The sequence below is a fragment of the Trachemys scripta genome, chromosome 5 (genome assembly GCF_013100865.1).
Source record: "Trachemys scripta elegans isolate TJP31775 chromosome 5, CAS_Tse_1.0, whole genome shotgun sequence".
Classification (NCBI taxonomy): Eukaryota; Metazoa; Chordata; order Testudines; family Emydidae; genus Trachemys; species Trachemys scripta.
In genome coordinates, this window is record NC_048302.1 from 130,597,767 (window position 1) to 130,622,804 (window position 25,038).

Here is a 25,038-nt window from a genome sequence, read left to right on the forward strand (position 1 = left end):
GCTGTTGTCATCATGAACAGGTCCGACTACCAGAAGGAAGCTGCCAGACAACTCTCCAATACCAAATTCTACAGGCCACTTTCCTCAGATCCCACTGAGGAATACACTAAGAAACTGCACCATCTGCTCAGGACACTCCCTACACTAACACAGGAACAAATCAACATACCCTTAGAGCCCCGACCGGGGTTATTCTATCTACTACCTAAGATCCACAAACCTGGAAATCCTGGACGCCCCATCATCTCGGGCATTGGCACTCTCACTGAAGGACTGATGATGACACAGCACAACTTATTGCTGAGCTCTGTGACTTTATCCTCACGCACAATTATTTCAAATTTGGTGACAATATATACCTCCAGACCAGTGGCACCGCTATGGGCACCCGCATGGCCCCACAATATGCCAACATTTTTATGGCTGACCTGGAACAACGCTTCCTCAGCTCTCGTCCACTCATGCCCCTTCTCTACCTACGCTATATTGATGACATCTTCATCATCTGGACCCATGGGAAGGAGACCCTGGAAGAATTCCACCATGATTTCAACAGCTTCCACCCCACCATCAACCTCAGCCTGGACCAATCTACACGGGAGGTCCACTTCCTAGACACCACCGTACAAATAAGCAATGGCCACATTAACACCACCCTATACCGAAAACCCACCAACTGCTATGCCTACCTTCATGCCTCCAGCTTCCACCCCGGTCACACCACACGATCCATCGTCTACAGCCAAGCACTGAGGTACAATCGCATCTGCTCCAACCCCTCAGACAGAGACCAACACGTACAAGATCTTCACCAAGCATTCTCTAAACTACGATACCCACACAAGGAAATAAAGAAACAAATCAACAGAGCCAGATGTGTACCCAGAAGCCTCCTGCTACAAGACAGGCCCAGAAGAGAAACCAACAGAACTCCACTGGCCATCACCTACAGTCCTCAGCTTAAACCTCTCCAATGCATCATCAGTGATCTACAACCCATCCTGGACAATGATCCCTCTGCTTCCACACCTCACTTTCACAGACCTTGGGAGGCAGGCCAGTCCTCGCCCACAGACAACCTGCCAACCTTAAGCATATTCTCACCAGCAACCACGCACCGCACCATAACAACTCTAACTCAGGAACCAACCCATGCAACAAACCTCGATGCCAACTCTGCCCACATATCTACACCAGCAACACCATCACAGGACCTAACCAGATCAGCTACAACATCACCGGCTCATTCACCTGCACATCCACCAATGTTATATATGCCATCATATGCCAGCAATGCCCCTCTGCTATGTACATTGGCCAAACTAGACAGTCACTACGCAAGAGGATAAATGGACACAAGTCAGATATCAGGAATGGCAATATACAAAAACCTGTGGGAGAACACTTCAACCTCCCTGGCCACACAATAGCAGATGTAAAGGTAGCCATCTTACAGCAAAAAAACTTCAGGACCAGACTCCAAAGAGAAACTGCTGAGCTCCAATTCATTTGCAAATTTGACACCATCAGATCAGGATTAAACAAAGACTGTGAATGGCTATCCAACTACAGAAGCAGTTTCTCCTCTCTTGGTGTTCACACCTCAACTGCTAGCAGAGCACCTCATCCTCCCTGATTGACCTAACCTCGTTATCTCCACACTGATTTATACCTGCCTCTGGAGATTTCCATTACTTGCATCTGAAGAAGTGAGGTTCTTACCCACGAAAGCTTATGCTCCCTATACTTCTGTTAGTCTCAAAGGTGCCACAGGACCCTCTGTTGCTTTTTATCTTTTAAACTGACACCAGTCCTTAGGATCCAGGAAAGAGATAATAGAATCTAGGGTGACTATGAGAAATTTTATTTTTTAAAATAATTTGTTGAGATGACACCCCCGCTCCCTTTGCTTTTGGGATTAAGAAATACTAGGAATAAAACCCCTTTCCTCTGAGACAACATGGAACCTCCTCTATGGCTCCAGAGCAAAGGAGCAACTGAACTTCCTGGATAAAGAGTTTTTCATAAGAGTGGTCCCTGAAGAGGGACGGGGAGAAAGGGAAGGCAGGAAAGGTAGAAGCAAACTGCAGAGTATATCCCACTTACACAGTGCTCAAGACCCACTTATCCAAAGTAATCTGGGACCAAGCACTGCAGAAGATGGACAGATAGTTTGAGAAAGGGAGGAGGTTCGGGTCTGGAGAGATGGAGACTTATGTCGACCTTGACTGGCCCATCGAAACACCAGAGCTGGAGCTGAACAGCAGAAGGGGGAGGCCTACTGTTTCTGCCAAGGAGGAGTGGAATATTGGTGTGTCTGCTGTGGCTGACTACTTCCTCACTGTAGCAGGTGTATACAGACCCAAGGACTTCAGAGTAGCTCTAGAGTCCTTAAATCCATGAATCTTGCTGTCTGTGTGGTTCGAGAACAGAGAGGGACCCTTGAATGTCAAGTCCTGGATAGTACTCTGGACTTCATAGGGACCAGAAGACTGTCACCAGGATGATCTATACCTGGCCATCACAGAGCCACAGTTCTAGCGGCCAAGTCTGCTGCATCCAGCCCCTCCTGCAGTGAGGTTCTCCCTGCAGTCTGCCCTCATTTACCAGAGAAAAGCCTCGGCTGAGATGACTTAGTTGGTGTTGGTCCTGCTTTAAGCAGGGGATTGAACTAGATGACCTCCTGAAGTCTCTTCCAACCCTAATCTATGATTCTATGAAAGGTACTCAAGCCCATGGGAGGGTACATAGTACTTTCTTTCCACTCTTTTAGAGGCGGGAGGCAAAGAGGATGGAATAAAGCTTTCATTGGCTCTACTATCGCCTCAACTCGCACTGCATACAGTGACCCTGGATGGTGGAAGGGGCTGAATGGCTGAGGTAGAGGAGGTTGTATACCTTGGTTTTTGTTTCTTCTGGCATTTGCTTGGCAGCTCGTGCAGTGTTGATGGTAGAACGGCTATGGGGGGAGGGTCTTGACATATACATCTGTATGTGGTGTTTCTTCTTCGGGGACAAGGTATAAATGCCCATTGAGTAGAGGGTTGTCCTGGAGTATTTTTAATGAGACTTTAATGTGTGTATCCAAGTAAAACAATTAGCCTTCAGAATTGTATTACTGGTTACTATACACAAGCCAAAAACAACCCTTCTTGGTTTTCAGATTGTAGACTAAGCCTGCAACACTGGCGGTTTCAAATATATATCTTTTTATCAGTAAAGAGAGAAAACTGGTTCTAGAAATCAATAGACAGCAAACATCGAACCTTACTGTGAATTTGTGATAGTCATTTTTAGAGTAGTTTGTATTTTAATTCTTAAAAATGAAATAAAAATCCTCAAAAAACAAAGTGTATATAAATTAATAGGATATATGTGGAGGCTTAAAAATTACAAATACATTTTAAAAGTCAAATACAGCCAGAATGCAAGATTAGACCTCATTAATATAGATGACACCAATGACATGCGGAGTGGAGTTAGGAACACAGCACTTGTTGAGCTCTAGCTGTTAGGCCACAAGCTTTTGCAGAAGAAACATAGAAACTTGAGGGCCTGAACTTGGGCCTTATCATATAAAAGCCTCTTCCATTCACTTAAAATACAAGTCTAACCATGTATCCTATTATTTCATTTTTCAAAATACTGTAGTTGGAAGTTTTTTAAAGACATTTCTCTCTCACACACACATGCACGCACACACACACACTTTTAAAGGAGATGATACTAGGTGAAAATGCTGTTTTCAGGTGCACAGATCAGAATTTTGAGTAACTTCATTAGAGCTGCTCTGGATTTACACCAATGTAACAATGGAATTTAGCTGGCAACTTCTACCAACATTATGATTAAGTAAACTACCAAGATACAGCGATTTGTGCTCACTTCTTAGTTGTTTATTCTGTAAACTAAGGTAATCAGCATGCTATAGCTTATTTTAAATAAATATATTATTTTTCTAGGAGTTAGATAAACTACAGGTCACAATCTGATCTCATTTATACCACTGCAAATCTGGATTAATTCCACTGATGTCACTGGAGTTATTCTGGATTTACACTGGTGTAAATTAGATCAGAATTTGTCCCTATATTAGCAATTTCTCAATCAATATAATTCTATTAGTCAAAACAATCATAATTTTTACTTCCAGGATGTTAACCACAGGCTTTGTCCTCTTTGTACTATTAAACAAAGATTGCAGCTCTTATTTTATTTTATAGATTCATGAAAGTCTACATTATACAGCATAGACCATGCACACATTTTAAGGGCTAGACTTACAAGGAAGACTTAGGCATAGCAACACTGAATGTTGCAATGTCCACCTTTTAGACTCCCTGCCACCTCGCAGAATTCACAACCCTAAGTCAGGCACCCAAGCGTCCCAAAGAATGCACAGGGAGAGTTAGGCACTTAAAAAAGAGATTCACAGAAGCTAGTATGCTGAGTGGGGAGATGCCTAATCTAGCCAGTAGGAAATGCTGAAGAGAGGAGAAATGCCTTAGGTCCCACCCCTTAAAGTGAGTTAGGCACCTAATTCGTGGCCTGAAGGAGGCACTTCCCTCCATTCAGGATTCACAGCCTAAGATAGGTTAGTCTTTTCTTGCCAAAAAAACAAGGAGGAGGATGTAGCACAGCTAACACTCCCCCGCACCCACCTTGTACCTAATAGTTAGCGCACTCAAGACAGATGTGACAGATCCAGATTCAAATCCCCACTTTGCCTGATTCAGAGCACTGACCTGAACCCAGGTCTCCCATATCCCAAGTGAGTGGCCTACATAGAGTCACGCTTACTCTCTGGCCCAATGATTATTTAAGCAGAACAGCTTCAAAAGGAAACATTGAGAGAGGCCTGTCCCAAAATACCCTCAGATAGCCCATTGGTTATAGCACTCACCTTGGAGGCAGGAGACCTGAGTTCAATTACCTACTCCAAATTAGGAAAAGTGGGGATTTGAACATGAATCTCTCGTATCCTGACAAGTGCTGTAAATACTGGGCTAACAGATATAAAGGGGGCAGCAGCACCTCCTCTTTGCTCTCTTTTGTGTAGGTTAGGCATGATCAGAACATGACTACTGGATCGGGCTCTGCAGGCAAGACAGGCGGGGAAACGTAGTTGAGACGCCTCCCTGGGTTTAGAAATGAGTTAGGCACTGAACTGCTCAACAGTGTCAGGGCTTAGGTGGTTTTGCACATACCTAGTAGAAGAAATGTAGGTGCCTACAAGGTTTGGCAGCTGCTGAGTAATGGTTCTGTGAATGCCAGTGGCACCTACAGTGGCTGTTAGGAGTCAAAATCGTCTTTGTGAATCTAGCCCTAAGTGTTAACATTGGCCCCAATCCTGTAATTCTCTATGTGCAGGTGGGCACCCACATGGAGCCCTGCTGATTCATCTGGGCTCCATATGGGCGTAGCTGTGAGCACATAAACAAAGAATTGCAGAATTGGGGCCATTGTCAATAATGGACAACTCAACACAGCACAAACTTGATAATTTAAAGCAGAAAAAAAGGTTGTTCAGCAAACACTCAAGGGTGAAAAATATTCAATCACAGGAAACACTGCCTGTGTTGCACATTTATTTACATAATTTGTAAGATTACAAGATATGTGGACTCAGAAGTTCTAGACCAACATTAAAATAAAAAGAACATCTTATCCTAACTGAAACAGCAAATACCAAAATCTCTTTTCCAGAAGCAGCCAAGCATAAAAAAAAACCTCATCAGATAAATATGTCTCCTCAAACTATTCAAGCAAGTATGAACTGCAAATAATTTTTGTGCTTCTTCTCAATAAGTTTTATTGCATTCATACTTGTTAATATGATTCCTTTGGAAAGGGCACAATTACTACTACTGTAGTTTAACAATATTTTCTTCTGGATTGAACTCACTGATCCACTGTTAATATCAAGCTCTTGGAATTGCTTCAACCATGACTTGTCACTTGCTACTAATTTCATATCTAGTTATAACAAACATTCTACAAGAAAAATACCTAACAATGTAACAGAAAAACCTTATCAGATGCTACTAAAATCTTAATATCAAAAAGAGAAAAAAATTAAAAAGAGGTATATTTATATATACCATATGTATGTGATTCTAACTGGAAAGTTACATATTAAAGACATTTTCCTTTTGATCTTTTCTGTTTTGATACATTAAGCTCTCTAGTCAGAGTCATTTTCTCAGAGTGATAAGCAAGAATGGTAAAAGCCATCACATGATGGATTCAGCTTCACTCAGACTCTGAATGAGAAAATGTTGTCAACTGGTCCATTTTTTAGGAGAAGCACTGAAATTGAGAGGTTTAATGGCCTCCTTGTGTGCTGAAGGGACATTAATGTAAATTGATACATATTTCCCTACACACAGATTCAATGCAATGTAGAAAAGATGGCTTACTAGTAAAACAATAAGGTGATTTTTAAAGTATTTTAAAAATTAAAGTCAATTATTTATTAACATCATGGACAAATTAATAATTTCAGGTAAAATTTTCAAAAGTGCTTGAGACTTAGGCTTCTAAGTCCCATTTTCAAAAGTGACTGAGGCATGTCAGAGTTTAAGTTTTATTAAAAGGGACAGACTCTAAGGGCAGGTCTTCACTACGGGGGGGGGAGGGGTGTCGATTTAAGATACGCAAATTCAGCTACGCGAATAGCGTAGCTGAATTCGACGTATCGCAGCCGACTTACCCCGCTGTAGGGACAGCGACAAAATTGACCTCTGCGGCTTCCCGTCGATGGCGCTTACTCCCACCTCCTCTGGTGGAGTAAGAGCGTCGATTCGGGGATTGATTGTTGCGTCCCGATGGGATGCGATAAATCGATCCCCGAGAGGTCGATTTCTACCCGCCGATTCAGGCGGGTAGTGTAGACCTAGCCTTTATCACATGAAAATGATATCCTCCATTTATAAAGTGTCCCCCATCACCATCTTCAAATGCATTCTAAGCCTTTTGCAGCGTATAAACACGATTAAGAAACCCAAATATATAGACAAAGAGAAGAGGGAAGGAGAGACTAGAGGTTATACCTAACTTAATCATTCCAACCCCATTTACAGTAGCAACTGACTCTCAAAAGAGCCTACAATATCTATTAGTTAATACTTATAAAACACTTAGAATATGCAAAGCACTACATAACTGCCGACTATTATTTTTTCCTACCTCTCAAACAAAAACCAGGTGATGTAATCTAACTGAATATTTTATGGACTTCAACCTTACTCAAAGTGATCAGTTCTCAATAAATCTTGAAAAATTGGTCCAGTCTCTGTAACAATGCTGAAATTGAAGGAGGAGAGGGTTGCATGAGGGGATGTTTGGATATTTCCTTCTTTCAATGATCCAACCAGCATTCCAAATTCAGTGATGAATCCTAGTCATATGCCACCTGAGGCACATTGCGCATACACTAAGAACACCAGTGCAGGGGAAAATGTGACTGATAACTACAGCTGGTTGAAAATTTTCAAACAGAAATCAATAGATTTCTTTGAAATGTTACAAAAAGCTTTGAAGCATTTCATGTTGATAATATAACAGAAAAGTCTAAATGCAGCACTTCTACAAAGTTGTTCAATAGTTCTAAAATAATTTTGGGGGGAATTTCCATTTTTAAAGAAATTTAAAAATTTCAACTTTTCATTCTGATTTGGGACAAAAAGAAATTGTAAATGCCGGTCTTTCCTGTGGAATAGAAATTCTAAGTTTCAACCAGCCGTACAGATAAAAGTTGCCTGCTGCAGTTCAGTTTCCTAGAGTAGTTGGATTTTAATGGTTTAACCCTGTCCTCAACCTATCTATTCATTCCAGAGTTTACCAGAATGCCTCAGGTACAATTAAATGGGAGAGTTACTGGAGAAAAATCTGTAGGACATCTTGTGTCAGGAGAGACCTGTGTTTTATTATTAACTCACCGACTGACTCACATTATGAACTAGAGTAAATCGCTTAACTGGTTTGTGTTGTAGTTTACTGTTCTGCAAGATTGATACAAGACCTGCTCATATTTGTGAAGCACGTTGAGCCCGCATGACAAGAGATTCAATACAAGCATAAAGTACTGTTTTGATTTTTAAAAGAATCCTTGATGGCACAGCGACAAAAATGTTTAACAAAAATAGTTCTGGTTATGGAATTTATTAGGAAACAGTGAAGTATCCCACTTGAATAATCATTGTTAGCTGTCCCTCACCATTCAATTTTTTAAAAACTTGTGCTATGGCTTAATTAATATTTCATGTTTGAGTAAGTATCACACACATTTTCTACAACGTGGCAATAAACATTGCTACATTCTCTAGTAAGGAGGCAAAATACTTCAAATATTGTGAAAACCAAATAAAACAATACTGCACTATTTTTAAAAAAATAAGGAATTATAATACAGTTGTTGTCACCACGGATGTTCTGCAACAATTAAGTTAGCTGTCAATTCCATCCTGTTAATGAGCCAAGCCATCCTTTCTCTTCCTAGTAGAATCACGTCTTAATCACATTTTCTGCAACGGTGTGGAGAACAGTTCTGTCCCATCTACACTAGCAGTTAAATCATGTTCAATAGTGTTCAAGGGTACCCTTTGCTAACAACTCTTATCAGCAAGAGACAATTTTCTGGTGTAGATAAGGCACTAGAGTCCCATAGCCAGGATTTTTGGTGCTTTGCTTTAGAAAGCAAACACCACAAAGGAATTGGTGATTTGGGTAACCTTCAGTTTCAATAAAGCCCTAGTGTAGTGAAAGTACCCTAGTGAAGTTCTATCAAAGGTTTCAAGTATCAGAGGGGTAGCCGTGTTAGTCTGAATCTGTAAAAAGCAACAGAGTTTGTGTCTGAGCAATTGCCAAATAATTAAGGCACACATGTAGATAAGTACTGAAAAAAAGTTTATTTTGGCTAATGACTATAGACAGTGGTAATTGCTGACATTTATTGTATATCTTTATTTATACCTTATAATTGAAGAACACAGACCTTAAGTGACTTTAGTCATCAAGCTGAGCACTTAACTAGTCTATATAAACATGCGTTTATCACGGTTACCCTTATTCTTCCTCACCCAATCATTTATTTTGTCACATCCTCTTGTTGTATCTTCTTTGACATCAGATTGCTAGCTCTTTTGGAGAAGAACTGTGTCTTCCTCTATGTCTGTACAGAGCCAGTACAATAGAGCCCCAAACCTGATTAGGTTCCACACTGCTACTATAATACAAATAATTATATATTAGTTTAATATTGGCATTCTTTGTTAACATTACTTACTGTATTTATTGTAGCTATCCTTTGTTTTGGGTTATGAATCCTAACATAAATAACGCTCCTCTCTTTTGTTATGCTTTTGGAGGGCTGTTTGTAAACAAAGGGTACAGAAAAGGAATAAATAGCTTACACTTCTTTGGCCAACTCTTGAGAGTCCACTCTGTCCTGAAAACTAATGAATTGAGTGGCCGGGGCAGTGTTGAGAGAAAATTTTCCCAAACCAACAGATACAGATAGTGTACAGTACCTATAGAAGATTATCATGACAAACACTATTTGGCACAGAAGATAATTAAGTAACTCTAGTAATTAAGTGGCTCTGTGGCATTTCAGCAGTACCCACACATTTTCAATGTTAATGTGACATAAGGAACCTCCAAAACATACATAAATGAAGGTTGTAATTCCACCTTGGAGTTCCAGTGATATTGACAAGGTAGTAGAGCTGCACTCTTGTGGCTTATGTCGTCACCAGAACCCATTAATGGAATTACAGTCTCATTATGTACCGTTGGGGGTACATTATTCCTCAAACAGTCCCTAAATACTGTTACATGATTGACTGCAACATTTCTTCTACCAAAGTCAACGCTTGTGCACTTTTAGGAGGAATTCTGTTAATCTTTCTGATTTTTTATGCTCCTCGTTGGGGAACGGGGTGGAGGGAGAGAAGAGAACTACAAAACTATAACATTAACCATGAAATTTGAAATGAAAAAAATCAAATACATTTTAATAGTTAGCTACAGAGCCAATAAAGTCTGTCGTTCTCATCAGGAATATCACTAGATTTAAGTCTATTCCTTACTTATTCACCCTCCGCTCCAAAATACAAAACTATATTTGCAATAATCTTGACAAGTTAACATAATCTTAATGTTCCCAAGGAATATATGCCAAAATATGGTACAGTTTGAAAGTTTTTACATTCCTTTGACTGATAGAGTTTTGCATTGCTAGCTATTGTATCTTTTTATTTCCAAAATAACAGGAATGCTGGAACACATTCATCCTGACAAAGTATAAATAAACTTCCTATAGCTCAATAAATGGATGTTTGAAAAAGAACAGGAAAAAATAAAATTGCCTGGAATACAATACCTATCTCATAAATGCTTTACATATCATTGTATTGAAGCTGAAGAGAGGAAAGGCAGCATTCACATAAAGCATTTCTTAAAAATGCCTGCCCAGCACCTTAAAAAGAAACAAGAATTTTACACCCCCAATGTGTCATGAGATAATATAACCCACCCACCCATCGAGAAGCAGGTGCATGCTACATATTCCCCTTGCAAGTTTCTTTTAAACACCCTCTCTGTTTTGCATAACAACATTTTTAAAACATGTTCACTATGCACACAACAAAACACAGCCCTTCAAAGAAGCAAACAAAGCAACAAAAATCGCACCTCTACATACCAAGGATCACCCTGTTTATACACCCCATGTTTTGCGGAATCTGCTCCTAATCCAAAACCGTGCTATGTCCCGTAGCATAAAACACTTTGTCTGTCACTTCCCACCCCTAATTATTCAAAGCCCATTCATCTGAATGTTTTTGATGTCCCCAGAACATTGTGGATAAAAACAAGGTTGCACTGTACATATTAAAAACTTTAGTTCTTTGCCCCTCACCAAATGCTTTGACAGGACTAAGGACCTTTCAGGCTGGATTCCAAATCAAATATTAAGCGGGTGGTTTGAAATGTATTACAAATTGGAAGAGGCCTAAAGGGAAAGGGTGTAAAAAAGCTGCTTTCTCCACACTAGCCTCCCGCTTCCCCTTTCCTGGTGGCTTCTTACTGAGACAATCAGAGCAGCAGCAGAGAAAGGCTGTAAATTAGAGACACAGGGTGGATGGCTAAAAAGCCCTCTGATGCCTGAAGAAAGGGAAATATACAAAATAAATACAGAGAGAGAGAGAGAAAATGAAAAGAATAGGGAGCTAGAATCACCTCCAAGGGATGGCAGGGGAGAAAAGAAAGGACCCAAGCCCCCTCTGACCCTTTTCCTTCCCTTCCTAAATACAATCCTCCGCTTCCCCCCATACACACCGCACAAAATGACCATTAATTCAAGTCCATCCTCGAAAGAGACGAGGGGGGGATTATCTCTGCCTGTGCCTGTCTGATTCTCTCACTCTCTCTCCTTCTGGGCGAGCACCACGACTGCATTAAAAATAGAGCGAGAATTGTGATTCTTTCTGCTGGGTGCGAAATGTGGACGCGGGGAGAAGGAGCCTGCCTGGGTGGGAGGGGAGGGGAAGGGGAGAAGAAAGGGAAGGAGGAGAAGGGGAGCCGGAGAGGAGAAGGAGGGAGGGAGGAAGGATGAGGGGAAGGGAGCAGGGCTAAGGGGGGATGGAGGGAAGGAGCCCGGGGATGGAGGGATGGGGGAAGGAAAGGGAGGATGCTTTGCCCTGGCCTCACCTCAGCTCGGTGGGTGGGGACGGGCGAGCCCCTCGCCTCCTGCTCCTCCCCAGCAGCCGCGAGGGTCACTAACGGGCCGGGGGTGCGGTGCGGCTCCCCTCACCCAGCGCCGGGTCCCCGCCTCCTGCTCTCGCCCCGTCCCCGCCTCCTGCCGCCCGAGCCGCGCTCGCTGGGCTCTGAGGGAGCCGGGAGCCGCCGCCACCGCTAGGGGAGGAGGGAGCGCGCCTGCGCCGCCGCCCGAGCGGCGAGACGGGAGGAGGCGGCGGGGCCGCCGGCGGCTCCAGTGCCCGGGGCGGGGGAGTCCGGTCCCGGCCCGGCTACCTGAGAGCGGCGCGGGGCTCGGGCGGCCTCAGTGCGCAGGTGCGGTGAGTATGGAAACCGCGTTACCAAGGGGCGCGGGGCCCGCAACAGAGCGGCGGGGGAACGGGGCCGAGGGGGCAGCCGGGGGCGGGCAGGAGCTGGGCACGGGGGTCACAGGGCAGAGCCAGGGGCCGGGCACGGGGGTCACAGGGCAGAGCCAGGGGCCGGGCACGGGGGTCACAGGGCAGAGCCAGGAGCCGGGCACGGGGGTCACAGGGCAGAGCCAGGAGCTGGGCACGGGGGTCACAGGGCAGAGCCGGATGCTGAGCACAGGGCAGAGCCAGGGGCTGGGCACAGGGGCAGGGCAGGGCCGACTGCTGGGAATGGGGTGCAAGGCACAATGCGGGCCAGGGCTGGCTACTGGGCATGGGGGGCACAGTGCAGAGCAGAGCAGAGCCAGCAGCTGGGCACGGAGGGAGCCCAGGGCAGGGCCAGCAGCTGGGCATGGGTGGAGCACCGCGTGGGACGGGGCAGTAGCTGGGTACGGGGGGCACAGTGTGTGGAAGCAGTTAGTCGGGGGGGGGGCAGTGTTAGGCAGGGTTGGCAGCTGTGCACTGGGGAGCACTGGGGTGCAGGGCCAGCTATGGGGCAAAAGGGCACTGTGCAAGGCAGGGGTAGGGCCAGCAGTTGGGCAGTGTGGGACAGAGCCAGCAAGAGCTGGACATGGGGGGTGTGGGGCAGTGTAGGCCAGGGTCAGAAGCTAAGCATCGAGGAAGCCTAGTGCGGGGCAGGGCCAGCCGTTGGAGGGGGGCACAATGCGGGGCAGGGGCAACAGCTGAACACGGGGGCACAGTGCTGGGCGTGGCCAGAAGCAGGGCATGGTGGCACAGGGTGGGGTAGGGTCAGTACCTGGACATGGGGGGCACAGCGTGGGGCATGGCCACAAGGAGGACTTGGGGGCACAGGGTGGGGTAGGGGCAGAAGCTGGACACGGGCACAGTGCGGGGCATTACCAGAAGCAGGGCATGGGGGCACAGGGTGGAGCAGGGGCAGTAGCTGTGTACAGGAGGCACAGTGCCAGGCAGGGGCAGTAGCTAGGCACAGTGCTGGACAATGACAATATGAGGTACAGAGCTGGGACAGCAAGGGAAATGGGGTTCATGGTTTAGGGCAATGGGGTGGGCACAGGACTAAGGCATTAACAGCCGGCCACAGGGTGGGGCTCAAGTACAGGGTCTGGATAGCAGTGGGCAGGGTTACCATGGGAATGAAAAAGGTAGCAGCAGGCACAGAGCAAGAAAGACAGGAGTGCTGATGGGGCAGAGTATAGCCCTAGACAATACGGGGTGCAGGACTCCATGGTCAAGCGTGGATCATGCCAGTCTGACAGAGAGAGAGCCACAGATTGCATGAGGCAATCACCTTCGCACATGGTCTTATACACACACTTAGGGTGCCCAGATGGTATGGGGCATAGCAAATAGTAGCAGGCATAGGAGAGATGCGATATGAAGAGCAGTCATCTTCCTGGAGTTTAATTGTGTGTATGTAAATTAAGCCCATCTTTCAAGATCCCATAAGTTTTAAGTGTAGTAATGGGAGAGGCCAGGAGACGAACATCCAAAAATAAGGCAACTTGCTACTAATGTGTTATTGATGATTTAGTTTGCTGAAATGACACCCCACTTTGCAGGGCCCAAGAGCCAGGCTCCAGCCTGAGTCTAGAACTCTGCACAGCAATGAAACAGCCCTGCAGCCCTAGCCCGAGTCGGCCAGGCACGGACCAGCTCCGGGTTTTTCTTTGCTGTGTAGACATACTTTCTGTGTCTTTTAGCCTTGGAGCAGTGGGCTGTCTTATGTGATTTGTGCAACTCCATAATTCAAGTCTTACATATCTCTGCCAAATCCCCACAAGCCCCATTCACACCTTTCTGCCCTGGTCTTATTCCATGACACTTCCTCACATCCTCAGTTTCAACACTGATGCCAGACTCACCACACTATTTGATCCTTACAGATGGAATATCCTTCCCTGAGCTGGTTCACAAGATTATACTTCTCTATAAACAACACCCCCTTGTGGCCTGGGGTGACCCTGCAGGCACCTTCCTCAGTTTCCCCAGAATAATGTGGTCACAGTCAGTCTTTGAAACAATATTCCCCTTCTCCTGGGATCTAATTCAGTATAATTCATCTCCTACAAAGATTCCTTTTTGCCCACCCCTCAGGTTGAAAAGTCCTCTGCCTTGGGACTGTGGCTTTAAAGTTCTGGCCTTCCTGAGCTGTGAGACCCTTGAAGGCTAGGGTCTCACAGTCCTTCCTTCCTGGGGCTGTGTGCAGCAGCTCAGACCCCCTCAGATCTAGGCATGGGCTGAGTTAGTCACATGACCAAAATCATTTTCCCACCTGGGGAGGCAAATTAGGCTTGTCGCAGTTGGATTGGGGCCCATCTGCCCTTAAAGCCCAGCTACCCTGTGTAACTGTCCATATCTACATCTCTCCTGGAGACCCACCCCCAGCATGATGCCAACATGAAACTAGCTAATTATATCAAAACATGAGGGAGTCTACTTTGGTGTTCCCTCTGACTTTTGTTTTTAAATGCATGCAGAATGACATGCTGAGTTCAAGTTTAATAATTATGAATGTAGTCCCTTTATCCTCATTTGATTTGTTATTCTTCTCATTCCATCTCCTTCAGTCTCATTCCACAAATTCCATCCAGCTATTGTCATTCACTCTCTCTCTCAATCCATCTTCCATTCTTATTTACTCCATCTCAGTCATTCACTCACTCACTCTTTTTACACTCTCTCCCAATCTAGTTCCCAATTCTCTCTTCTTCTTCTCCCCTTCTTTCCTATCTCACATTCTCTCTGTCCATATCTCTCTCTCTTCCCCATTATTCCTCCTCCTCATCCAAATCAGTAACTGCGGTCTCTGTCTCCTCCTCTCAACCATATACTACTGCTATCTTCCCATCCAAAAATCATGCAGTGCCTTCAACCCCTAAATCAATGGCTTCTGCTCCTCAGGCCAAGATGGGCCCTGCTGCTGCTGTTCACTTGGGCAGCAGGAAGCCCTCTGCTTGGGAGGTAGGTAAGGATATCTAGATTTTCATCTCCGCCTTCCTTTTTTCAGGTTTAGGAAGGCAGGGGGGTCTGCAGAGGTCTTTACTCCCCCTCAGCCATAGGGGATGGTCACAAGGATCTTCAATCTCTTCCCACTATTCAGGGCTCAGGGAGAGGGGGTTGTTTCCAGTCTTCTCTTCTTCCCATTCCCAAGCCTGAGGAGATAGTCCTGAGGTCTGCAGTTTCCTTATTCCCAAGCCTGGGAAGGGAAGCTAAGTAGGAATCTTAATTCTGACTTCCCCCTAGCCAAGAGCAGCAGAAGTGACCATGGAAGAGGCAGCGGGAGGGAGAATCCAGAGCCCACTTGCCAGGAGTCAGTACAGGAGGAAATGGGAGAGCTTGGAGGCAGATGCCATCCTAGGTAAGAAGTTCCCACACAGACCATGCCCATGAGCTGTGCAGGTAATGGGGAATCTTGGTCTACAACTGTTAAGGCTGATTCCCCACTCTGGCACTTTGAGTGCAGAAGATGGGCGCCCGCAAGGATTCTAAAAATTGATACCGGCTAATCCATGCTTGTCTTAAACTTCCAAGGTTACAGCTTTTCTCTGAGCTTGGATGGATAGATGCTGCCACCACCCAAGTGCAAAAACCCCTTTGAGAACCCAGGAAGGTGTACTTGGGAATTCTTTCCTGTGGAGTACCTTCAAGCCCTTTCACCCCCCCTCCAGGGAGGAGCTGAGAAAGAAAACAAAGGCAATCAGCTGTGGCCACCAGCTAATTAAACAACATGTGCACAAACATCTTAGGACACAAAATTCAATCCTGTTCTTAAAAAAAGTAAATTTTATTGAAAACAAAAAGAAAGAAAATATATTGAAAACTCAGGCTATTGCTAGATTTAAAAACCCACTTACAAAAATTCAACATCAAGAATGACCTTCTTGAGGTCCAACTTAAAGGTTACAAGCAAAACAAAAGCATTTGGGGTTAACACAGAGGAGTCCACAGGCACTGACTTCTGCTGGCGCTGGTGGGTGCTCAACCCCCCCCAGCCCGCCCTGACTCCACCCCGCCCTCATTCCAGCCCCTTCCCTTAAGTACCCGTCCCAATTCCGCCCCCTCTCTGCTCCTATTCCAACCCCTTCCTCAAATCCCCACCCCGGCCCTGCCTCCTCCCCTGACCGCGCCGTGTCCCCGCTCCTCCCCCATCCCTCCCAGAGCTTGTTACACCGCGAAACAGCTGTTTCGCAGCAGCAAGCACTGGGAGGAGAAGCTGGGACACGGCGCACTCAGGGGAGGAGGCGGAGGTGAGGTGAGTTGGGGCAAGGGGGTGGGCTTGGCTGCCGGTGGGTGCAGAGCACCCACCAATTTTTCCCCATGGGGGCTCCAGCCCCGGACAAATACATAGCTGGAATCAGTCTGGCTCACCTGGTTGTCAGTATTGTTAAATAGGTATCAGCATTATAATAATGTGTTAAGTCATTATTGAATGCTTGTGAGTTGCTGCATGCATTAATCTCATTTATAACATCAGTATCCCTTACTGTAAGATGTGGTTTGAGTGGTTGCGTTGTGAGCCTCTGTGACTCTGTCAATTGCCAGACAGGAGAGACATACATTAATTAGTGTGTAGGAATGATAATCAACAGAAGGCGTTACGTCCTTCCAAACAGGTAAGCTCCATCAACACCAGACAGTCTATTGTCGGATGTTGTAGTTCTGCTCTCCTCCCCTCCAACCCCAAAAATGAATTGTGCAAGTGGATTCCTCCCATCTGCTGAGTTTGCAGTTCAGAGCACATGCCAGGAGTGGGATAAAAACCTCAAACAAAAGGAACTAAAGAGTTCTATGTTGCTTGCATTCTGGGGGCAAGAGATATCCAGCTGTTTAGACTGGGTTAGCCCTAAAGAATATATAGAACTTGTTGGTTATAGAAGCTTCTATTACCTTTTGAAACTTAATATTGTAACTCATTTGTGCATCTATGTTTCCATGCTTTAACTTTGTAAATAACTCTCTTGTTTTCTTTTCCTATTTAATAAACCTTCTTACAGTTTATGATATGATTGGCTACAAATGTTGTCTTTTGTGTGAAAGCTAAGTTGCAATTGACCTGGGATAAGTTACTGGCCCTTTGGGACTGGGAGTAACCTGAATATTTGCCATGATTCTTTGTCTAAGGGATCATCTTTCACAAAGGTACACTCACTGGGGTGGCAGCATAGAGAATATCCATGGGGACTGCATGTGGCGCCATGTTTAGGCTGTTACAGTGCCTGAGGAGTTTACACTTGACAATTGGTTGGTGACATCTAAGTTTAGAACTCCCAACCAATTTGGGGTTTGTGCCCTACTTCCTAACAGTCTGCCCTGATGGCGACACTCATGTTCTTGAGTCACTGTAGGCAGCATTACAACAGCTTTGTTGATGTTCTTATTAATGAATGGATGCTTTGGGCTGTCCGGTTGGCCTGTTGCTCTGAACCCAAGCTCAACTCCCTGGTTCTTCACTGGAGTTTCTCAGGACAGCAGGTCTGTATGGGCATCTCATATCACTCTGCTGGTGCCATGCAGTGCAGCTGATTTCAGAATCAGGTGAAAAGCCAAGAGAAAGAGAGAGACCAGGAGAAAAATGTGGGGTAGAAAGGAGCACACGAGGAAGGGAAAACTGAACAAGTTCTCACAGGTATGAAGTTTGGGTCCTCGCTGGTGCAGTGATGATGGTCAAGTGTCCCTACTGGAGTATCAAGTTCTGGTGTCACAGCAACAATCCTTCCACTGTAGCCACGGTGATGATAAAAATTTCTTTCTTCCCCACCCAAGTCTCTTTCTAAGTACCCCAAAAAGTGAATGAGTGAAATAATCCATCCTCTCATTATTTGTCCACCAACTAGGCCTAATTTCTGACACACCAATTTGGGCTCTGCTCTGCTCCATTTGTTTACCAGTCATAATCTTAACACAGTCCTGAAGTGGTATCAGTAGACCTTTTCTGTTTAAATTAATTCAGTCTCTGTCTCCTCAGACCTTTTCTTAAACAGTTGTGTATAACAGATTATTGTGACAGTTCATACAACTTTGGCCACTTTTTACCAATTAGGCTAACAATTAACAATGGCCTGCCAGGCCTCAGTTATTACAACACTGCTTTTTCAATGCATGGCATCAAGATTTCTAGGAACTAAGCCAAGGAGGATGGTTATCTGGGCACTGCATCACTGCTAAACTGTGTGCCTGAATGCAGTGAAGAAGTCTGAAGACCTGGAAGAGCAGTAGAGACTTTTCCCTGGGTCGGTAAATCACCAGAGGTTGTTTTAAAAATACTTGTTGCAATGTGGGAATTTATTTCTCTCCTTTAGGATATTACCTGATTTGAAACCACTATTATTCCTTCCTCTTCTTTTATCACTGTTAACTGTTTCATAGAAATGGAAACAATGTTACCACTGGCTACCAAAAACTGAGATAATTTGCTAAGTATTATTTTGTAACCTAGCAATGGTAGCATTTCTGTTCCTCCAGAGAAAAATCTTGAGAGCAAGTCTTTCAGCCACAAGAAACCAACCGACTGTTCCTAACTCCAATTGCCATGGAACTGTCCAGTACCAAATTCTGTTCCTTGCATTAAAGAAGCATCATCCCATTCTTCATGCTGTTTGATTACCAGGGGTGAGGAAAAAATCATTGTACTGTACCTAGATGAAATGCATTTTTTTTTTACACAATACATAATTAACCTGTGGATTTCAGGGGCACAGGATAATCAGAGTCCAACAGCACCCGAGGGTCCTGTGGCACCTTTAAGACTAACAGAAGTATTGGGAGCATAAGCTTTCGTGGGTAAGAACCTCACTTCTTCAGATGCAAGTCTTCAGCTGGCTAAAGAAGGAGCCTCTCCACCCGCCCCAGGCTACTTGAAGGAGACTGAAACAAAGGACAGTAACTACAGGGGGTGTAAGTGATTGCTGGACCCAGGCTAAAAGGAGATTAGCCTGTAAAAGGGAGTGCTCTGGAACTGGTGAGGAAATTATCTGTATTTAGTTTGATTAGACATAGATTTGCGCATTTTATTTTATTTTGCTTGGTGACTTACTTTGTTCTGTCTGTTACTACTTTGAACCACTTAAATCCTACTGTCTGTATTTAATAAAATCACTTTTTATTTATTAATTTACTCAGAGTATGTATTAATACCTGAGGGAGCAAACAACTGTGCATATCTCTCTATCAGTGTTATAGAGGGCAAACAATTTATGAGTTTGCCCTGCATAAGCTTTATGCAGGGTAAAACGGATTTATTTGGGTTTAGACCCCATTGGGAGTTGGGCATTTGAGTGCTAGAGACAAGCACAGTTCTGTGAGCAATTTTCAGGTAAACTTGCAGCTTTGGGACAAGAGATTCAGACCCTGGGTCTGTGCTGCAGCAGACGGGAGTGTCTGGCTCAGCAAGACAGGGTGCTGGAGTCCTGAGCTGGCAGGGAAAACAGAAGCAGGGGTAGTCTTTTGCACATCAGGTGGCAGCTCCCAAGGGGGTTTCTGTGATCCAACCCGTCACAGTGGCAAAAGTGAGGTTCTTACCCACGAAAGCTTATGCTCCAAATACTTCTGTTTAGTCTTAAAGGTGCCACAGGACCCTCTGTTGCTTTTTACAGATTCAGACTAACACGGCTACCCCTCTGATACCAGAGTCCAACAGTTTAGCAGAATTAAACATTTATAAGGAAAATGAGAACATTCACAGTTACATTATGTTAAAAAAGGATAGGCACCCACATGTTTCAGGTCATAAACCATCTACTGTTGGGAATTAGGAAGAAGCATCCCCTGGGGCAAGTTAATGTATTACACAGATTCTTGCCCTTCTCATTGTAAGTTACAAAGTATTGACTAAATAGATGACTGGTCTGACCAGGTATATGGCAATTCATATGTTCTGAAACGTGGTTCCATCAGGACCGTAACAGTATTTTAAATATAGCGCCAAATTTAAACAATTTGGGAACATGTTTAAAACAAACTTAAATCCTGTCTTGGCAACAAGATGAAACTGTTTCAGACATTTAGGGGAATTCCTGTGTTGTATTCTGGTCCCTCAGCAAGATTAATCTGTAGTGCAGAATTTTAAATGATTTAAAAATTAGTATTTAGTTCATTTTACGTATGAGATTTTTTGTTTAATTTGATGTTGGCAGATCAATTACTGTGTGCAGTTCTCTTCTAGCAAGTTACTAAATATAAATGTTGACCATCCTGCTGTCTCATGCACTGCCCAACCTGTTGCACTGTATGCTTCATTCAAGGGCCATTTGGAAATAATTGTATGGGATGATGTAATTAAAGATTGCCGCATAAGGGGCAAAATTAAGGTTGCCTCGATAGTGTTAACTTTGGTGTTTCCTGACTTTTAAGTGCTTAACTGTACAACTTTAATGTTCTTTGAATATATTTTGAAATAAATTTCCTTCTCTTCCCATTCCCTCCCCCTCCTGAAAATCTATATTAAAAAAAAAAAAGGTTCCATAAGGTGGTGGAACAGAGGAATAGGGACAGTTTTAAGGATATGTTTAAGTACTTTGCTGAATCAGGTCCTGAGTGTTTTCTTTTGTGCACCGAGGACCTAATTTTACAACCCTCACTCACTCTGGGTAGTACTTACCTACAATAATAGTCCTACTGAAATGAATGGTACTGCTAGCATGAGCAAGTGTTGGGGAATTAATGCAGGGCTTCTCTGTACCTTCAAAGATGATGTGGTGTATGGCAGCATGGTGTTTTATGAGGGTTTGTAGGCCATTTCCAAAGTAGGTTGGGTAGATGTGAGGAAATCTCTGGTCTATAAGTGGCAGCTGGGCAGGACTATAAGTGGTTGGGTATGTTTTTTTTTTTTTTTTTAAATATGCAGTATAGTAATGTAACTTTATTTAAGAGATTATATGAGCAGTGAAGATGATATAATATTGTCCATCTATCGAGAGTGTCTTTTAGACTTGGTTGGCTAATGTATGCACAGAAATCCATATGTGGACTCTTAAATACCCATTTTATGCATCTGTGTGCTAATTTGGGTGCTTAAAATAGGTATTTAAGTGCCTACATATGGACGTAGGAGTGTAATTTTTGGCATCTATGATTGAAAATTGAGCAGCACAGCAAGTAACAGTAATGCTTTCAAACCTTGCAGGTCATTTAAAATGAGTATTGTAGGAAGAGTCCTTTTTAAGCTGGGATCTATCACTGGCCATGCTCTCAATCACCTTTTCTCCCTACGTTCTCTGACTCTAAAGAACCTGTCAGTCAGAGCAGGGAGGAACTTACACCGACTTGTGTTTGTGTAGTAGCTAGAAGGCAAACAGCAGCTGTGGTTTGTTTTGAAAAACCAAGGGGGGGGGGGTCACTTCTGCCCTTTCTTTTATATTGCAAAGATGATGGGACAACTACCCTTTTTCCCTTTGGAAAGCTGAATTTAGAAATTCAGAAGCCACAGCACTCTTCATCATAATATATCCCTTGGTAATATATCCAGTGATATAGTAATATTTCTCATTGGAGACTGATTTAGGGGCTTTTCTTTTAATAATTTCTTTACAAACCACAGGAATAGTTTTGCCTCTTTATTTTCCTTTTACTTTGGACTTCTGTTAATGTTAGCCTTTTCCTTTGTGTGCGTGTGGGGGGGGGGAGGAGTGTTGTCTTTTAATTGTGAAAGATGCCAACTATCTATATAGTTTTCTATTGTTGAAGTGGAGGAAATGGAATTAGGGAATTTGGAATATGTAGCGAGAATATGCCGTACTCATTTAAACATTAAATTCAGATATCATTAAAAATAGCTGTCATTGTTCAGATAACTAAATGAAGCATCTCTGGAGGATGGCAGGAGTTAAGGACCAGGAATGGGACTCAGAAAATGTGGTTTCTATTCCCAACTCTTCCACAAACTTTACATATGACCTTTAATAACTGACTTAGATTCTTTTAAACAGCTTCTTTTTCCCAATCACAAAAACTGTGATAATTGCACATACTTCACAGGATTGTCTTCCTTCAAATCCCTCCTTTGCCATAGTGCCTACAGAAAACTTAACAGATAGGCAGCTGATTTGTGGATACCATCAGCATTGTCTTCTAAGGCTTCCTACTTCTCTGTTGTCTTTTGCCTTGTAATTTGATTGTTAGGTCTTTGGAGCACAGACCATCTTTTTGCTGTGTGTGCGTACAGTACCTAACACAATGGGGTCCACATCCAAGACTGAGTCTCCTACATGCTACCGCAATACAAATAATAGTTCTGTGTGACCCATGACTGACTTGGTTATAGGGGCACCAATCCAACCGGCAGTGCTTTTATCCTGGTGGTGTCTGTCTCTGTTCCAGTATCCCTGTGAGATAGGAAAGCAATATAATCCCCATTTTAGAGTTGGGAAACTGAGCCACAGAAAGGCTAAGTGATTTTGCCCAAGGTCCCACAGGTAGTTCATGTTGGCACAGGGAATTTAACCTGGGTCTCCCACATTCCAGGCCAGTGCTTCAACCACTTGGCCATCCTTTCTCCCCATAAGTAATTGTTCAGAAGCTTCATTTGCTAGAATAATTAACAAAACAGTCAATGGACTTGCTTCACCCCTGTGAGCATGTATGTACCTACTACCTCGCATTCCTTTATTTGTGGCCTCCCATTTACTTGTGCTTTTCCAATATTCATCTGGAATCATCTTCTAAACACTGAGTCACATCACTTCTCTTCAAATTTCACTTTAAAAATGTTGAACTAAATCTCACCAGTCCTACTCAATCTTATTCAGTCCTTATTTAGGCAAACCCCCATTGGCTGCAGGATTTGGCCCTTCATGTTTCCTTTAACACATGCTGAACCATAAATTCTACCCTTTATGACATCTTACTGATTTTACATTTCATATTTTCCTACAATATGCCACTTTTACTATGCCCCATTTTACTTTTGGACAATACATCATGAGTTATAGGAACCAGTTTATGCCAAACACCCCTGACTACATTCTGGATGCTAGAATTTTAACCAGTTACTGATGGACAGTTCTTCTGGGGGAATCTCAGCAATCTATCTGATGTAGGAGTTTTTCCTAGATTGTATATTTCTTTGAACTTTAAATAAAATCATGAAGAAGTTTTCTGATGGTTAATCTTCCACTTTATACATGGAGATCACAGTCAGTGCATGTTTGCTTGTGTACAATACCTGACTTGTCCAGCTGCATCCGATCTTATTGTTGTTTACTCTTGTCAGTAGTCTCACATCATAGCAGTTCTATTCCCCAGTGGTCTGATGGCAGATAAATTCACATGGCAGATGAGGAATGTTCACTAACATCACAGTGGGTAATGGCAATCACAGGCAGCAGAGTTGTTGGCCTGTAAGCAAGGAAATAATTACAGTAGTCTTCCTTTCATTAGCACTGCTACTATGTTGCTGAACTCTGTTTTGTAGTACATTAGACTAATTAACATTAAATATCATTATACAGTGGATTGGCTTGATGTAAGGGTAGCTAGACAGTTCTTAATCCTCTCTCTCATACATCACAAGAATAACAAAACAAAAAAACCTCTCTGACCTCAATACACTGTGTAGCTTGAAAAAAATGCCAAAGTCAAGATTCTGGACAGGGACACAATGGCCCATACAGAAACAGTGTCTTACATCATGAGGTTAATGAGATTGTATTCAGATAGAAAATTAACAATATTTTGCTTTCTCCCCACTATCAACAGAGTCCCAGCATGCCAGTGATTCTGAGGATGATGCATCTTTATCTAACACCTCTCATGATGCACTTGCCCTTGGACCAGCCAGATGTTGAAAACACTCCACAAGGGCTTCCAAGGATGTTAGTAGGAAGCAGAATAAAGGAGGTGCTTCTGGAGTCCATTTCAGGCCTTGATGAGTTATGAAGATGACAGAACGTTGGTTTTCCTGGGGAGGCTATAAAACAAAAGGAGGAGAAAGGTCAAGAAAGAGATTAATGTAAAGAGATAGAAACAGTGCAGCACGAGGAGATGGAGGCCCGGGATAGGAGATGGAGTAACAGTGTGATACATAGACTAATGTGATGCAAAATATAATGATGATATTACTATAATTTGCTCCCAGATGGCAGGGGGTGATCTCAGATGAACTCTAACTCCAGTTCTTATCACTGCCACGACATATTTAATGGCAGTGAGTTTCAAGTCCTCTCTTTTCTTCCAGATATCTAAAGCACCTTACAAAAGAGGTGTCAGTATCATTATCCTGATTTTACAGATGGAGAAACTGAGGCACAACGAGATGAAGTGATTTGCCCAATTCCACCCAAAAATATAGCTCGGGTCCCTTAAGCCCCAAGTTCAGTGTTCTATTTATTAGGCCACATTGCCTCTCTTGTATAATATAAAACATTTTTTTAAAGTCACAATTGAAAAATGATTTAGTTGAAATAAAACATTTCAATTGACTCAAAATATTTTTTCTTGATTTTCCTTTGCAGAAAATTTAAAAATTTTCGGGTTTTGTTCAGATTCAAAACAAAGCCAATTTTTCAATTTTTTGTGTGAAACAGCATCTGTCTTCTGCACACCCCTAATGTGTTTGTTTTCTCATAACAAAGATGACTCTTTTACTATAGCTGTAGAAAATCTTTCATTATGTATAGCATCAACAACAATTTTATTTTTAAATTCCAGTAATAATATGCACAGTGAAAGCAATAAGGATCTACAAAATTGACCCTCTTGGAAATAAAAAACATCTTGAATCTCATAGATAGTGTAAGGTATTGGAGTTTATAAGTACAGAGAGTAAAAACTCAGAGATATCTTATAGGCCATATAAATAAAGTCTTACATCATTAACTGAGTGTCTTATATTGCTACCACTAGACCAGTCAGTTTTAGTTGCTGATTGACACAGAGGGGAAAATTTATTTTCAGTGAA

The 25,038-nt window shown here is 43.3% G+C and overlaps 1 protein-coding gene and 1 long non-coding RNA gene across 4 annotated transcripts in view; one reads left to right on the forward strand and one right to left on the reverse strand.

The window, feature by feature from the left end:
- Positions 1-11,860, reverse strand: part of CTNNA2 (catenin alpha 2) — a 760,050-nt gene extending 748,190 nt beyond the window's left edge. The window contains exon 1 of one of the 2 annotated variants that reach the window (XM_034772967.1): positions 11,713-11,860. The gene's annotated coding sequence lies outside the window, so the exon portion shown is untranslated. The remainder of the gene's footprint in view (positions 1-11,712) is intronic. The other variant, XM_034772968.1, reaches the window with a different exon arrangement.
- An 88-nt stretch (positions 11,861-11,948) lies between these two features.
- Positions 11,949-24,043, forward strand: LOC117878622. 2 transcript variants are annotated; one of them, XR_004646028.1, is made up of 4 exons: positions 11,949-12,077; positions 15,390-15,504; positions 18,609-18,755; positions 23,838-24,043. It is a non-coding gene; the product is annotated as an uncharacterized LOC117878622 (long non-coding RNA). The 2 variants fall into 2 exon arrangements; XR_004646027.1 differs by lacking the exon at positions 18,609-18,755.
- Positions 24,044-25,038: the final 995 nt, after the last annotated feature.